Raw genomic sequence first — 18,682 nt, forward strand, 5'->3', positions numbered from 1 at the left:
GTCACCTGAACCATGTGGGCCATTTGTAATTGATTGAATGCTGGCACAAAGTGCAACCTGGAGATTTTTTTTTTAAATGAAACCATCGAATCTTGAAATTTCTGGCTTAAAATATTGAGTGATATAAATACTTGTGGCTAGTATAAGTAATAGTGACTATGGTATAAACAGTTGGCTGTGATATAAATATGGTGGCTATAGTATAAGTAATGGTGACTATGGTATAAACAGTTAGCTGTGATATAAATATGGTGGCTATAGTATAAGTAATGGTGGCTATGGTATAAACAGTTAGCTGTGATATAAATATGGTGGCTATAGTATAAGTAATGATGGCTATGATATAAACAGTTAGCTGTGATATAAATATGGTAGCTATAGTATAAGTAATGGTGGCTATGGTATAAACAGTTAGCTGTGATATAAATATGGTAGCTATAGTATAAGTAATAGTGACTATGGTATAAACAGTTAGCTGTGATATAAATATGGTAGCTATAGTATAAGTAATGGTGGCTATGATATAAACAGTTAGCTGTGATATAAATATGGTGGCTATAGTATAAGTAATGGTGGCTATGATATAAACAGTTAGCTGTGATATAAATATGGTGGCTATAGTATAAGTAATGGTGACTATGGTATAAACAGTTGGCTGTGATATAAATATGGTGGCTATAGTATAAGTAATGATGGCTATGATATAAACAGTTAGCTGTGATATAAATATGGTAGCTATAGTATAAGTAATGGTGGCTATGATATAAACAGTTGGCTGTGATATAAATATGGTAGCTATAGTATAAGTAATGGTGGCTATGATATAAACAGTTAGCTGTGATATAAATATGGTGGCTATAGTATAAGTAATGGTGACTATGGTATAAACAGTTGGCTGTGATATAAATATGGTGGCTATAGTATAAGTAATGGTGGATATGATATAAACAGTTAGCTGTGATATAAATATGGTGGCTATAGTATAAGTAATGGTGGCTATCATATAAACAGTTGGCTGTGATATAAATAGGGTAGCTATAGTATAAGTAATGGTGGCTATGGTATAAACAGTTGGTTGTGATATAAATATGGTAGCTATAGTATAAGTAATGGTGACTATGGTATAAATAGTTAGCTATGATATAAATAATTGTAGCTATGATATAAGCAATGGTGGCTATAGTATAAATATTGGCTGATGTGATACATGTATAATGTAACTGTGATATAGTCAAAGGGGCTTGTGTAATAAATAATTGTGGTATAAATACCAGTGACTGATAAAATGGTGGTTGTGTGAATATAATAGTGGATGTGATATAAGTGTGTATTAGCATATAAATTACCACCATACATTGCATGTTACATGTTTATACAGTCTATGCGTGTTGTATTTTATTTGCAAAATGTTCTAATCTAGCCATGTCATGAAGTTTAATTTAAAAATACGAAAGTCTGTATTAATGTTCAAATTTGCCTGTCTGTGTCAGTCTACAATGTTTCACTAAATTTTGGTCAGTATCTTTAAAGTTTCTATCCATCCTCTATATGATTCCCATATTAGGTGTAACGCTGAATTGGGGGGAAAAAAAGAAACACAACAGAACATTGTAGGAGCTGTAACTTTGAATAAACGAATACTTCAATACTGTAAAGGGGGTAATTATTCACTGGGTTTTAACTTAGCTTATTTCGCTGACTGGAAAAATGCGCTAAATTAAAACACAGTGAATATGTAAAATTTAGCATAGAACACATTATCTAAATGATGAAACCGTGAATTTAAAACCCACTGAATATGCCTGAAATGATAAATCAGTGAAATTTAAACCCAGTGAATATTAGTCATTTTACAGTAGGTCCTGATATTAAAAATATTTTAAATCACCAATGTTTCATGTTTATTTAGAGTTTTGACTGAACATCAGGTTAACATTTCCATGGCGATGCATTATTATTTTCTTTTATTAAGACATTATTAAAGATTTTCAGTTGGTTGATTGTCAGGCTCCAGTGGTCGCTATTAATATCGCCAACAATTTTCAATAGACATTTGCATTAAATGCGTTCTCATATGAAACATTTAATGAAATTTGTTGATTAGATTTTTACATATTGGTTGTTCAAAATAGTAATAATGTCAGTGTAACTAGGGTAATTTTCCCTGAGAGAACAAGACTTATCTTGAAATGTGATTAACGTAAAGAAAACTGACATCGATCATGTTCAATTTCATTATCAAAGTTTGGTTATAGTGGATATATGTTCATAAATGAAAGAGAGTAAGTCCATGTGTGTGCATGTATCGATTTGATTACACACAAAGGGATCATCTCCAATACTAGTATATTGAATTTTATAACAGTTGCTAATTACCAATCAGTTTTCAGAAAGCAATCAGTGTCAATGGTCTGTAAGGGAGCGTCTCAAATGTACGGCATTTTGTCGGCGTATAGTAAAAATATATATATGCGAATTGATTGTGATTTTTTTCTTCAAGTTATGTATGTAATGATAAAAGTTTTTGAAAATGAAAACTTTACTGAAAGTTCTAGGACCAGATTTTGAGCATTGAAGTACATATATTACATATTATATATAATCTATATAAAATAAATATGAAATGAATGCCGGCATGATAGCTATCATTCTATGGTATACTGGAGAATCGTGAAAGTCTCGAAATACCAAAATGTCTTCCACTATAGAAGCCAATGCAAAAACTAAGATACAATGAAAATGTTGATATTTTTTCCTGAGAATTAAAATTTGATTTCAAAAAATTGTTCAATGACCAGAAATATACTATTTATCGGTACATTCCAAATGCCACAATGTACTAATATACAAATATGGTATATTGAAGCAAAAATTGGCTTGCTTCACCAACAAGGTTTATAATTTTAATGTTCAATTTTGCCCTGAAAAATGCCCATACTTATTTAGGATAGAATAATTTGGCTTTTTGTCATCGAATAATATCTGAAATTTTAAATAATAATTTAAAAATATTATAAACTGATTGATTATTGCTGGAGTAAATGATATATTCCGAATGAAACAGTGAATTATCATTTCTGGAATGGTTTGTACTTTGATAAGGCTGGGGAATGACACCTTATACTGATCAGATTAAAAACTAAAACAAATAGAGTGATTGTGAGATGACCCCTGAAAAAATCCCCCAAAATGAGAACACTCTAACCGGTAGAAATATGATGGATTGTACATTTCCCGGTTCATTTTCACGTCTGAAAATGATGTGTTTTTTCTCTCTACCTTCATCAATCTTTTTACATTGAACAATTTATCTTGATTTATTCCACCCCGTATCATTAACAGCTCTTTCCGCTTCATAATAATGGCCCACTTCTCTCTTCCATTCAGCCGAATCAAAAAAACCACCTGTGTTTGGCAGTTTATCGGTAATTCCCCACTGACTGATGAAGTCATTTGTTGCCTATTTTTCTCACGAATATTTTCTGGAAATCGATGTTTTACAAGCTCTTGGACATTAATGTGAAATAACTATTTAGTGTATTTTTCTGACAGTTATTAAATTATTAACCCTCCAGTACCTTGTTTTGCATGGTTAATAGTTTATTGCATTTTATTATTAATCCAGCATTGCATCTATGGGGGTTTTTTTTTTGGTTTTTTTTGGGTTTTTTTAAAAAAGAAAATGATTATCTCTATGTGAATTTAGTATTAAAAAAATTAATATTGTTAATTCAACTAAAAAACAACTTTGAAAACACATGCATTTGAAATCAAAATGCAAGAAATTCAAATGACTGTTCCAGATTTTTCAATTTTACTGAAAAAAAATTTTTCTCCACACTGAAAAAAATTTTGTGGAAATAAAGAAGCTAGTAGGCAATAATATTTCACCCAAATCTTATGAATTATACAACAGACCAAAACACTGAAAATAATTAAATCCTAAATTAATTAATTATTTTACTGTAAAACAAAACGTGATATGACCCGACACTGTTGAATACACATTGGGTGGGAATGCCAATGTTTGGACGCCGTATGTCGGCAAAATCACTCCATCATGTCATCGTTATTTGACTTAGGAAAGGAAAAGGTAAATGTTGTTGGTACATTTAGAGGACTTGGCATCATCTGATTTGGAGTATAGATGAAGATAATGTACCGGTAATTTAGGTGAGAATTCTGTATGACTTGGAAAGATGTGGGTACATGTACAGAAATGAAGATGAAGGGTCTGAGAAGGTGAGGAAAGTTGATGGAGATTGTTATTAAATGTGTGATGAATGAATGAATGAATGAGTGAGTGAGTGAGTGAGATTGTAATTAAAAATGTGAATGAATGAATGAATGAATGAATGAATGAATGAACAGGTGAGTGGGTGAGAATAAATGCGTGATGTGTGAATGAAAATGAATGAATGGAATGAATGAATGTGTGTTAAAATGTAAAACTTAATTAATACATTTTTTTTCATTTAGTGAAGTTGATCATGATCAGAAATTTTATAATTTTTGACTCCCGTGTGCGAAGCACAAAAGGGAGTCTTTGCAGTTACCCTGTCTGTCTGTATGTATGTATGTATGTATGTCACTTTTTTTATTCCACCGTTATCTCAAGAACCACTAATCAAATTTTGGTGAAACTTGGTACATAGATGCTCTGGGATAATGCGCAGAGTTGATTAGGTTTTGGTAAAAATCTATGAATATTAATTACCTAATTTGCATGATAATTAACTGATTTTAAGCTGTTCTATGACTGTTCCACTGATTTTTGAAGAACCACTCATTGGATTTCAATGAAACTTGGCACAAGGATGCTCTGAACTAATGCGTAGATTTGATTAGTTTTGGGTAAAAATCTGTTAATATTATTAATTACCTAATTTACATAATGATTAATCATTTTTCGGCTTTTCCACTGATATCTCAAGTACTGATCATAACATTTCAATAAAACTTGGGACACTGCACATACCTGATAGTTTTTAGGGTAATATCAGTACATATTAATTACCCAATTTGCATAATTAATTAATTTTCAGCTTTTGATATTTCGAGTAGTAATGATCACGTTTCAATGAAACTTGGTACATAGTTACTTGAGGACTGTGCAGAGACCTAATTAGTTTTTGGGTAAATATTTGTGCATATTAATCACCTTATTGGCATAATTAGTTAATTTTCAGCTTTTCACCTGATATCTCAAGTACTAATCATCACATTTCAATGAGACTTGCGACATAGATATTCTAGGACTATGCAGAGACCTGATTAATTTTGGGATAAATAATTGTGCCTATTAATTACCTAATTTGCATAACTAGTTAATGTTTTGCTGTTCTATGATGTCTAAAAACCACTCATTGGATTTCAATGAAACTTTTAAAGAGTACCCATCACATTTCAATGAACCTAAGACTATGCACCATATTAGTTTTTGGTAAATATTTATGCTTCTTAATCACCTAATTAACATAATTAATTAATACTGATATCTCAAGTATTGATCATCACATTTGAATAAAACTTGGTACATAAATTCTCTAGGACAATAGACAGTCTGATTAATTTTGGGTTAAAATCTGTTCATATTAATTCTCTAATTAGTATAATAATTAATATTTTTTTGGTTCTAATCACATTTCAATGAAACTTGGTACATTGTGCAGACCTTATTAGTTTTACACTTAAATCTGTTCATATTAGTTACCTTATTTGCATAATTAGTTTTCAGCTATTCCATCAATATCTGAAGTATAAGTAATTTTGAATTAATTTGTAATGTGTCTCCAAAACTCTCAGCACACGGGAGTTCTTTCTAAGCTTTCTTTGATTATAATTGACAATGTTTTGTGTGATTTGAGATGAAAATTCACAGAATAGAAATTTTATGAATATGAAATTATTAAATGAAAAATTTATCTAAAATAATGTGCATTGTAAAGAAAGTTTATATCTACAAATGTACCCTACAGGAAAGGATTAAAATGCAAAAAATCCTCCTTTCCCGACAACATGTTTATAGTGTAGGTGTAACATCCTGGCCTAGACATCAAATCTCCTGTAATCTCAGACAAGATTTATGACGACCAAAATATATTATAAGAAAACCTTTGACACCTTTGATTCTGTTTCTAACATTTATCTGATTTTTTTTGTTCAAAGAGATCTAATTTTCTCAACATCACGTAATGCTTGTCTGTGCTTGATTATTTCTTTGACATTTGCTCAGGTCATGACCTTTGTGGATTTAGCTTAATGGCCTCTAGGTGTTTACACTTTAAATAGTACACCTTTACAGTGTATTCAGTACAGGTACACTGTAGTTGAGTTAGTTTAGCCATCTGATGTCTTGTCTTCGTTAATGATCGTATCGAGTAATGGCTGTCTTTAATCATAGCAACACTTTACATCATCGTGCCATGTATGTGAATTTCGCATTGAGTAAGAAATTTGCCAATGACAGATTATTTCTTAAAATTCTTTTTTTTTTTCACGATCACCTTTATTGAGATTAAAAGTTAAATACAGTTATCGATCAATATATATCTTTTTAATCATAAAAAATGTGTATTTTGAAAATAAATTGTACTTGATATGAAATGTGATTTTCACTTCACTTGATTGGGTATCTTCCCTGGTTTCTTTTTCAAGTAGCTTTTAGCTGTTAGGTAGCATTTCATTTAATGATGTCCTTGGTCAAAAATATCACTTAAACGTATATTATTAATATATTATTAATTAATGTAGCATTTGTACCTGAGACGAAAATTGAGTTCAAATATGTAAATTATTGTCGATTCCATTCTGAGCCATTTTACCGATTTTTTCATTGCATACTGCTTCTATGTACAAAAACAATAAAGACATATATGTACAAAAAAAATCTTTGTACATGCACGCCAGATCACTTTTTGGAATTGTTTTTTTTTTTTTTGATTTCCACAAAAAATTATTTCACAATTACCAAGACTGAAAATTCTTGCCATCTGCTTTGATCTGAGTATTTTCCCAACTAAATTCATAGCCATTGTTCAATGTTCATCATGTGCTTTGCAATATTTTCTTTGACGTTTCTGCGTTTTCTACATCGTGTAAAGCACATTCAAGATATACTGTAAAACACTTCGAAATAGCGACATATCATTTTAGCGAATTTGACTCAATGCATGAATTAACAGAATCTTAATTTAGCTGAATGAGCCAACAATCTCACTGTGAGAATATACTCTATTCTAATTAGCAACAACTCAGAATTGCGAATTAGCTAAATTAGCTAAAATATCGTGCTAGCTAAAAAGACATGTTTTACAGTAAACATTTAAAAATTTTGGCAAGGCAAGGTTTCAAAAGAAAAATCCAACGAACATGAATTTTATTTTGTCTGTCCGTGCTCAGATTTCTTTCTATTAAAGGTCTATGCCACGTGTGAAAGAGTATAATCAAAAATGTGACAATACTTTGAGCAATGTGCACAAAGGGTTAACTAACTTTAGTAAATTGATACAGGAATTATTCTCACTTTACTCAGTATTTCTCTATAGTGTTGAATAATTTATGTGTTACTTGCATGATCTCCCTTCCCTCTGGGGTAAGTCAGAGGGTGTCAATTTCATGCCAAGTGTAGTTAATTTCATTCACTGTATCGATTCTCTCCCAAATGGTCATGTTTATAGAACATGGTGATTTTTCACTCAAAATAATATCGATTTTTTCCCCGAAAAGGATCAACTGATATTTTAAGGATGGTTGTTATTACACTGTGTGAATCATTGTTGTGTAGATTCTGGTGGCTTAATAAAGTTTATAATTTATTACAAATTTTTAGAATGTTTTTTTTTTGTATGAAGCCCTGCATCCATAACATGGTCACATGACCTATCCCCTTGCAACAGTGTCTCGTAAGGAAAATGATGTCGTTTTATTCTTGTATGGGCATTTTGAAACGTCGCTTGAGAAATTTGAATATCATCACATGACTATGATGCGTATCATTCACAGTTTTGACGTTTAATGTGAAATATCGCTAAGGGGGAGTAGAAAATCAAACGGCTGGTGAGGTAATGTGTGAGGCTCAAAATCGGTACTCAGCGCCACCGGAATGCGTCCAAAATAAGCATTGTGCACCCCATAGTTGCGTCATCATTATGCACAGTATTCTGCACCCCTCATTCTGTGCCATTGAGAAAATTCATACTGTGCCCCATTCTGGGTTCAAACCTTTTAAAAAAGTAAAATCATAAACTCCTAGAAAATGTTGATGAAGTTACGGCAATGATTTTTAAGCCTTTTTATCAACGAAATTGGGATGTTTTCATGTGAAACATTTGTAGGGCATCGAAAAGTGGGAAGCTATAGGAAACAAATAAATTAATTGGCTAGCTATAATTAGGTACAATCGGCAGATGAAAACGCCAAAATTGCTTGTTTCCAAAGGGGTAGCGTGATTACATGTATGAGTTGGACATATTGATATACAAATGAATAATTTAGCTTGGATGGTGCACCGCATCCATCGCTGTGGTTCTGTGCATAGCTGGATTCTGATTATAATTAGGGGTCACAATGCAGTGGCTACTACACCTTGACTGCCACCTCCGTCATTGGCAATGTATAAAATGTGTTTTCACAAGTCATTGTTTTAAATTGTTTTTAAATCTATTACGCTATTAAAACTATTTTATTAAGTTCAAAAATCCAATGCTGTACACGAGTGGTTGCATAAAAAAATGGTATATATTTGTATTTTATGTATGCATAAATTATAATCGATATGGTAGAATCAACATAAATTTATTCAAATTACACGTCATATTATATTCAAACAAGGATGAGGAAAGAAAAATCATGCAACACTCACAAGTATGAGAATTTCATACTATATAGCAACAATTTCTCATAAGGTGCAACGACAAAACAAATTATTATGCCAAGCAAGAGTTGAATTGGCAAATTAATATTTCTGTCAGTTATCGAAAAGCAAATACTAAAGTGCTTATTTGTCATGCGTAATAGTATTGATTCATAAGCATTGTTTAGCAAAACTGCGATTTCTTTCTGGCATGTGACTGTCATCATATTTATTTTCATTAAGCTGGTTGATACAAGTATACTCATAGTGCATTGGGCTGTATTATCCCCTCACCTTCTGTTCATGGATAATACTATCCCTTGGAGTCACTTGTGTCAATCAGCTCTACAAACAAGTGATATCTTGTATAATCCCACGATCTGGCCAAGATTGATACTACTTTTTCGATAAACGCAAGTGTCTATTGACGTCAATCTTATAGAAATTAATGTGGGATTATATATTCATCACATGCATGTTTCCACAGTCTGAAAAAGTTAGACGACTGAGATTTAAAAGAGAAACTATTGTTGATATATCAGTGAATATGAATATACAGGTATCATTGCACACTGAAATTGAACCAAAGTCCTTGTTTATGAGAGAATTTTGAAGTGAAGTTTGCGATTCCAAACAAATTAAAGATGAAAAACAATTTGTGATGTCCTGCATATAATCCCATCAACAAAGATACAAGTTTTTCATTAAAGCCAGGAAACATGTGAATAATTTTTTAGCGATGGATGAAAATGTCATTGAGTTATTTTTCATGCAAAATAATAATTTGTCCATTGCTCTTGACAAGTATTTAAACACTTGTTTTGAAATAAGACAACAACCCTTACCTACCTAAATATTTTCATTTTATTGCATTCTGCAATTCAGAATTTGTTTTTAAATTTTATTTGCATGTTTGTGATTTCTCATTTGTAACACTTTTCATTCCGCTCAGGGGTTTTTATGTGTCGTCAATTAAAACAAAACAAAAATTAAATATTCTAAGTTTGTTTCAACAGTGTTTGATTTCATGTAAATTTCACTTGCATGTGTGACAATTCTGCTCCTTCATGATCTTTGCTTGAATTTTTGCTTACTTCTTTTTTGCCCATTGATTTTTGAATGTCTGTAACTTCTATCAATTGTTGACTCCTGCAAAGCACAAACGGGAGGTACATGTAATATATCGTAATGATGTCTGTCTGTCTGTACATCTGTGTTTGTGTTAAATTTTGCTTGACTGATATCCCAAGAACCCCTGGGTGGCATTTGTTGGATTAAAATAAAACTTAGTACACAGGTACTACATGTATACGTACATCCTAAACATTCGACCTGGTACAAATCCATGCATATAAATAATCTGTTCTACCGTGTTTATTGTATATCTGTTTGTACAAATGCTTTGAAACTTGGTACATGGTTGCTGCTTTTGTGAACCAGTATCTAATAACAGCTTCTAATTAATCTGTGCATTTTAGTTAATTATTATTAATTACATATTAATGTTGCATACTAATTAAACTGTTTTCAACTTGTTTGTTCTGTATAATAATTATTCTGTATAATATTATAATGGTTTACTCCAATAGGGTGAGACTTGGTACCCATCATTGAACAGTTAATTGGATAATACTAGAGTAGTGTCTGATTTATTTTAATTAGCTGATCTATGTAACATCAAATTTGACATTTTTGATCTGTCCTGTATCACTTCCCTGTGTGGATATGTACCTCTGTGAATATGAGATGAATAGTGTTATTTACGATGATTTTCAATTGCTTTCAGTGATATTAAAATAAGGATAACATACAAATATTCACATACTTGCTGTATAAGCAGCCTGTTCTTCCAAGATATTTGCTTGTTCAATCCTCTGGTGTGAATCAGTCTGCATACACACGCTAGCCCCCGAGGACCAACCATGTCATTAACGGATCAGATCATGCTTCAGTTTCCTGAGCATCCACACGGATACGCTAAGCTTAACAAGTCTAGTTCATACACGGTGTGATACAGCGAGACATTTGAGATCAAAGGACCTAAAGCAGTCATAAATGAAGGAAATAAAACATCTGTTTGATAGCTTGTGTTGTTAGAAAGATTTGAGAGAGAAAAATATTATCACATTAGTAACTTAAATCCTATATAATGTTTCCTGCAATTGTACTGAAATATCACTAATAAAACTTGATTTTTTTCTCTGTTTTCATGCTAGAAATCATTAAATTCCTTATTTCCTAGTATTTTCCTAGGTCATTAAAAAAAATCAATTACTGCCTGAAATGAAAGGAAGTATGAAAGTCAAGTTTTTTGTCATGGAATTTACTATGTCTATGAAGATTAATGTTTCACTGAATTATTAACGAGTCTCGCATCATTAGTTGTGATATTACCCGAGTTTGTCCCACTGGGAAATACTCGCTTTATACGTAGAACGGTTAACGTGCATGCTGCACTTAAGATGTCACCCGCAATACGCATTTTATGTCATAAACCAAAATACAGAAAAAAACATTACCTGTGCTCTCACACCCCTGCGTTTATAAATCATTTACCAGTAGTATTCCGTGATAAATGGTTTGCAACATATATATACATTTTACGTATGGAAAATAAGGTCTGTCGTTATATCAAAATATGAGAATAAATACACTAACAACTTATGATTTTATGACTATGTAATTTTCGATTCACCTTCTCATACGGGCTTTAGTATAAGCATTATAGACAATGGCATCCCATAATAGACATTTGACACAAATTGCCACAGAAATCTCTTTCAGAGATGTTTTTCCCTCAAATAGTTTTTCATTCCTTTTCAAAATACATGAGAGAGAATGAAACACTATTTGGTGTTTTACCATTAAAAAAAAGAAGTTATGTTTGCCATGCCGTTCGTTGTGGTGTAGCCGATAAAATATAGAACAAAGTTCGTTGTTCGTTTGTCTTTTCCCATGATGCAAATTCACGTACATGTAATCAGGATACATGGTACAGTCCCTGGGATGGTCTCTTAACCTTTTCAGCACCAGTTGCCTCTTTTCAGCACAAAATCACAAAATAGTCCGGTTTATAGTCTGCACTTTCGTTCAGAAAATTAGGAGAAAAATAGCCCAATTTTTGAGTAAAAACTGAAAATTGACTCATATTTTGTTTGTTGGCTCCAAAATTGGGATCATTACTAAAAAATATAGAAAATATTGTTGGTGAAAAGGTTTAAAATAAATTGGTACTACCGGTATATCCTGCCATTTTTCCACCGAATCACTATTATTACATCAATTTTTGACTCCCATGTGCGAAGCACAAAATGGGAGTCTTTGCAGTTAGTGTGTCTGTATGTGTGTATGTGTGTATGTGTGTATGTGTGTATGTGTGTATGTGTGTATGTGTGTATGTGTGTCCGACTGTTCCACTGCTATCTCAAGAACCATACATCGGTTTTTGATGAAACTTGGTGCATAGATGCTCTGGGCCAATGCGCAGATTTGATTAGGTTTTGGTAAAAATCCATGCTCGTTAATTACCTAATTTGCATGATAATTAGCTAATTTTTAGCTGTTCTATGACTGTTCCACTGATATCTAAAGAACCACTCATTGGATTTTGATGAAACTTGGTACATAGATGCTCTGAACATATGCGCAGATTTGATTAATTTTTGGTAAAAATCCGTGCATATTAATTACCTAATTTGCATGATAATTAGCTATTTTTTAGTGGTTCCATGACTGTTCCACTGATATCTAAACAACCACTCATTGGATTTTGATGAAACTTGGTACATAGATGCTCTGAACTAATGCTAGGTTTTGATTAGTTTTTGGTAATAATCCGTGGATACTAATTACCTAATTTGCATAATGATTAGTCAATTTTCGGTTTTTCCACTGATATCTCAAGTACTAATCATCACATTTCAATGAAACTTGGTACATAGATGTCATACGACACTGCACAGACCTGATAGTTTTTATGGTAATATCAGTACATATTAATTACCTAATTTGCATAATTAATTAATTTTCAGCATTGATATAAGTAGTTAGCATTACATTTCAATGAAACTTGGTACTTACATACTCAAGGACTATGCAGAGATTGATTGTTTTCGATAAATATTTGTGCATATTAATCACCTAATTTGCATAATTAGTTAATTTTCAGCTTTTCCACGGGTATCTCAAGTACTAATCATCGCATTTCAATGAAACTTGGTACATAGATCCTTTAGGACTATGCAGAGACCTGATTAGTTTTAGGGTAAATAATTGTGCATATTAATTACCTAATTTGCATAATTAATTTTCAGCTTTTCTACTGATATCTAAAGTACTAATCATCACATTTCAATGAATCTAGAATTATGCAGACCCAATTAGTTTCCGGTAAATATTTGTGCATATTAATCACCTAATTTGCATAATTAACCAACTTTCACACTGATATCTCAGGTACTATACATCACATATCAATGAATGTACATGGATGCTGTAGGACAATAGACAGACCTGAATAATTGTGGGTTAAAATCTGTACATATTAATTACCTAATTTGCATAATTAACCAATTTTAAGCTTTCACACTGATATCTAAAGTACCGTAAAAACTCCAAAATTTCGACCGGTTTTAAATAATTGGTGTTAGAAATGTGACGTGTTTTTAGTCAAAATTAAGGTGCATTTTCGGACGGTCGAATTTTTCAGAATAGAAATCAGCAAATGAAAAAATGGGGATGATAGACAGTGTGCTTCATTAGTTTTTAAAAAATGCAATGTCCGTCAATTGACGTAAACTTCCCCATGTTTCACGGTAAAAGCAAAGGTCGTGGCCGAGTTGTAACTCAAAATCTAAACAAAGTCATCAATCAGTGAGTATTATGACAAGCAAAACAAAACGTCAAGACGCGGAAAAGAGGTCAGCACAAAACTAATAGGTCAAAAGACAAAGCTGTCTCGCACTACCTAGGAAAACTTGCGAATGTTCGAAGTACAGGTACCCATTGGACAAAAGATACATGGAAGTTTAGCAAACTATCTCCTCGACCCAGTGCAATGTATCCGGTTAGAATCAAAGCTCACGTGTCCCTTACTTGAGGAACCAAATTCTGCCGTAAATTCGCCCTTGGATTAAAAAATAAAATGGGATTTAAGAAAATAAAATGGGACTTTTAAGGTGTATTTTGGCGTCATTTTTCGAACATTTCAATCAATCCTGCCGGCTAAAATAGAGTAAGTTTTACCGTAGTCATTGGCGTCTGTCTATTCAAGAGTACACTGTATGATTTTTATCGTGACTAGCGTGAGCGGGTAAGCTTCCTTTCGAGAATGAGCTGTTATCACTGTGAACAATGTTAAATTATTCTTCAGATGACCAGTTAATTTTTTAAAAACAACTAATTTTTTTATTTAAAAAAAATCATGCCGTTTTCACATCTAAATCCAAGCCAAAATATCGTACTACAACATCAATCTCTTTTGCATTGCGTTCAATAACATTAACATATTTAAATAAGCTATGGTAATTTGAACACGTTGGCATCATCCAGCTTTTTGATTGGTTAATTAGCGATTTGACCTATTTGACCTAAGAGAACATGGCGGATATCCTACAGCATCAAACGTTTATACGAGACCGGAATCATTCGCTTACGATGAAACTAAGTTGACTTTTATTTGTATTTCATAACCATTCAACAAATTTATTTTGTGTACATTATTATAATCACTACTGAGTACAGTAATAATCAACAATTCAGAAACGCAGCATGCCGAGATTTTTGTGTTCGTTTTTATTTGAAACTTCGTTTATTTAGAATATATTTTCGTTACCAATAAAATAAAAATCTCTCAGTCAATCAGAAACCCGGATTCATGCCTTCGAGGAAGGTCCCGTTTGAACGCTCACATCGGGTTTTTTTTCGTTTGGGGGAAAACTAAAACTGGTCGCAATTTTCGAATAAGAATGAGTCGGCAATTTTTAGTGGAGTCGAAAATTTGGAGGTAAATAAAACACCGAAACCCGGCAAATAAATAGGCGACCGAATTTTTAGAGGGGTCGAAATTTTGGAGTTTTCACGGTACTAATTATTCCATTTCAATGAAACTTAGTACAAGGATGCTCTAGGACAATGTACAAACCTAATTAGTTTGGGGTAAAAATCTGTTCATATTAATTCCCTAATAAGCATAATAATTCATAATTTTTTGGTTCTAATCACATTTCAATTAAACTTGGAGACATAGATTTTCTGTTACATTGCGCAGACCTCATTAGTTTTACACTCAAATCTGGTCATATTAATTTTCTGATTTGCATAATTAGTTTTCAGCTAAGTGATTTCGAATTATATTTAATGTGTTTCCAATACTCTCAGCACATGGGAGTTCTTTCTAAGCTTTCTTTGATCTTGATTAAAATAATATTTTTATTTCATCATCATAGTTGTAGCTATATCCCTGGGAGGTATCCTAGTTTTTCTCAGATCGTCTCGCATCGTGGTATGTCATTTATTTTCCACTATTAAGTCAATATTATGATACCTCGCAATGTATGGATGAATTGTAAATTGCCATCTGGCGTGAAATACCATTTTAAAGTTACGAGTATTTTGTGTCTGTTACATACAATATTTGCTATATTAGAATCGCATAAAATAATTTTTTAACAATATTTCACAAAAAAAATTGATTTATTCAAATTATTTATATTTTTTGTCTTGTCTTTGTCTGCTTGTCCCTTTTCAACGAAAATATAAGGTCCCTCATGGTTAAATGTGTTATTATAAAATTTGATATCGGTTGCTGTCATTGCTCTCAGTGGACGTACAATATTTATATCAGGGGGAAAAAAAATAGACGTTGGATTGGAAATATTTTATGGCAGCCATTGTAACAGTTTGTTTGCAAACTCTATAGATCTTAGATTGATTGAAGTATTCTTGACAAATTTTATTTGCAGTCGTCAAATTTCGACTAATTGTGTGATCTTGTGGTTGCATGTATTAGTGCTTTGGAAACGTGATACTGGAACGAGGTTCATGTCGAATTTTAGCTCCCAAAAGATTGAGAATTATTTGATTTGGATTCGCACTGAGCCAATGCCTAATGACGTGAAAAGTGTCGCTAGCAACAGCTGGTCACGTAGTTACCAATACCTTGCTCACGTCATGGCCAAACTAATTGACAACCTACCGGTGAAAATAAATACTGTAAAATATTTTATTTTCGCTGAAGGGATGATTCAGTGAAAATAAATCCAGCCAATATTTTCCTATATTTTACATTTAACTCGTCAAAAATCGTGAAAATGAATGTACTCCGTGCAAAACAATCAAAAGGCCATTTCAGCAAATATTATTAGCTAAAATAAAGTATCTCACGGTAGTGGTTTAATATAAAATGAAAAATAAAGGAAATTGATGATGTCAATCGAAGTGTTGAACTGCAGTACAAAAAACCATGATGGGATGGGGGATCTGCATCTATTTGTTGCAGGGAATTGCTTTGAAGCAGCGTGCATTTCCTCTGTTCTCTGATATTCGTATTGGGAGTTTGTTTCCTTTGCTCTCGGCTACTCCATAAATCTATTTCCTATGTTTAACCTTCCAAGTGTTAACGATTCTCACATAATATAATATCTGTCGCTCTATCTGTAAACTCTCGTAAACCGTTTTATTTCATTAAGAGGTATTTATTGGACTTGATCCAATATCCACATTATGTAATAATGAAAAATCTGTTTTATGCTACTATTGACAATGTCTTGTACTACAATTACCCGGTAGGTTTTATCAGCGCTAAGAGTTAATTTGTCTTTGAATGTTTTATGCAAGAATTAATTTGCTTATAAGTTGATTTGTGTTTACACATGTACATGTATGGATTAAATGTTTCAGTTAATAACTTGTTAATTACCCCATGTTTTGCAGGAACATTTATTATTTTTTTATTTTTTAACAAATTTACAATGATTTAAATTATCTTCAAATTAAATTAAAATTTCTAATTGTTCAAGCATTTTTACATTTGTTGAAATATCCCTGCTTTCAGAATTCATCAGTATATTTTTTTATCAACTTGATATGCATACCCGATTCCTTTATACCATTACTCATTTGCATATAGAAAACTTCATTTTCTTAAAAGCCTGGCAAAAGGTGTTATGAATATCATGTGTAGTATTTGTATATCACATAGCGGGTAGTAGATGAGGCGTAGATGCCATAGAAAAAGGACATAATTGCTTTTTCCTCTGACTCTCTGACATTCTGCCAGCACCCATGCTTGGTGGATGTTCATTCATAATTTCCAAAGACAACAGAAGCTGGAATCAACTCCCCACAGACCCATCCATCATTCCCCAATGCATGCCAAGTAGACAAGCACCAGAAATTAAATTTTAAATGAACAAAGTACAAACGTGATTCTCACTAAGTTACTCTGAAATACAGCCCGAATATGTGTTCATTTCCAATAAAAAAAATTCAGTTCAATTCGGTGAGGGGCTTTTTACGAAATTAAATGTAATCTTATGTTTACAAAGTGATTGTATTAGCGTAGAAGGTTCTCTTGGGCTTCATCTGTGAAATTATTATGAACAAGTAGATGGTTGGAATTTAAATATTCAGAGATTTTTTTTTTCTTATTTCGAGTACTTTATTGTAAAATGACCTGGAACACAAACTATTAAGTGAAAATTCGTGTCGTAAATGTTACATGCTGAAAATCCTCCATTCTCAGACTGACAACATTTTAATGGCAACATTTTGTATTGTGTTCATTCATCCTTCCTCTGTAGGTAAAATCATACAATTTGTTGCTGAAATTTTCATTATTTCTGCAACACATTTTTCAACGTTTTTATATTTTCCCCATCAAAAGTTTTATTTGACTTTATTTCTTTTTGCCAGTAGTTTTGATTAAACCAGAAAAAATGTGGTCAATTTTTTTAATTTGGTGAGCAAAATGTTTCATCAAATAAATGTCTAAGAGCAAATCAAAATTGTTGCTGACAGAACTTGTTACCATGGTAACAATGACTTTGTGATTTCACCTTAGATTTGTTTAGGTAAAAATGCATACATGTATATACAGGGTATAATGTCGCGCTTTCCTATCGGTTGCAAGTCTTAAAAATAGCCAATTGAAGCCTAGAAGATAGCTATTTAGCCGACAGCTGCGTCTTGACAAAATACTTATTTCTATTTTGAGAAACCAAAGTTTTTTTACTGTACAATAAGTTTCTGGAATGTCGAAAGTGTTTTAGCTTCGTTTGTGATCTCTTTTAAAAATATTCATTCTTAATTTCCCAATACCTGGGTCATATTTCGCGGAAGGAATTTGCTGACAACCAGCATGCACCTGACCTGAGCTGAATAGTGGTCTAAAAAAGCCCCCAAGTGCACATTTGACTTGTTAATTTTTTTTCTTTCATTGGACATCATTCAGATTTACTTTGCACTAGTTTGCTGATTACTTAACGAAACCCATGTTTAACAATATTTACAGTGAAGTCTTCCAAATTTGGCCAAAATTTAGACAAATAGGTATATTCCATTCAAGCCTCATTGAAATCTTGTGCGAATTCGCCAAAAAACCCCCAATCCTTTGAGCACCGAAGTCAACTTTCAGGCACCATTCACAAAATAGTTTATAGTCTGCTCTTTTTCACATGAAATGTTGCGAAAATTTCAAAATTTTTGAGCAAGAACAAAAAGCAATATCACATAATGTTTGTTTGATCAAGAATTAAAATTCAATTCAGTGAAAATCACAGAAAATCTGAACAAATTTACCCAAATTTTGAGCCAAAAAAAATTTTAGCG

The 18,682-nt window shown here is 32.2% G+C and overlaps 1 protein-coding gene and 1 long non-coding RNA gene across 6 annotated transcripts in view; one reads left to right on the forward strand and one right to left on the reverse strand.

Moving 5' to 3' along the window:
* LOC102803627 (SAM and SH3 domain-containing protein 1-like) overlaps window positions 1-18,682 on the forward strand; it is a 152,672-nt gene that overhangs the window by 62,182 nt on the left and 71,808 nt on the right. The window lies entirely within an intron of this gene.
* On the reverse strand, window positions 9,938-10,826 carry LOC146736516 (uncharacterized). The gene is made up of 2 exons (XR_014930936.1): window positions 10,680-10,826; window positions 9,938-10,003 (listed from the first exon to the last, which is right to left on the reverse strand). It is a non-coding gene; the product is annotated as an uncharacterized LOC146736516 (long non-coding RNA).

The sequence above is a fragment of the Saccoglossus kowalevskii genome, chromosome 11, assembly GCF_978046115.1.
Source record: "Saccoglossus kowalevskii chromosome 11, keSacKowa6.1, whole genome shotgun sequence".
NCBI lineage: Eukaryota > Metazoa > Hemichordata > Enteropneusta > Harrimaniidae > Saccoglossus > Saccoglossus kowalevskii.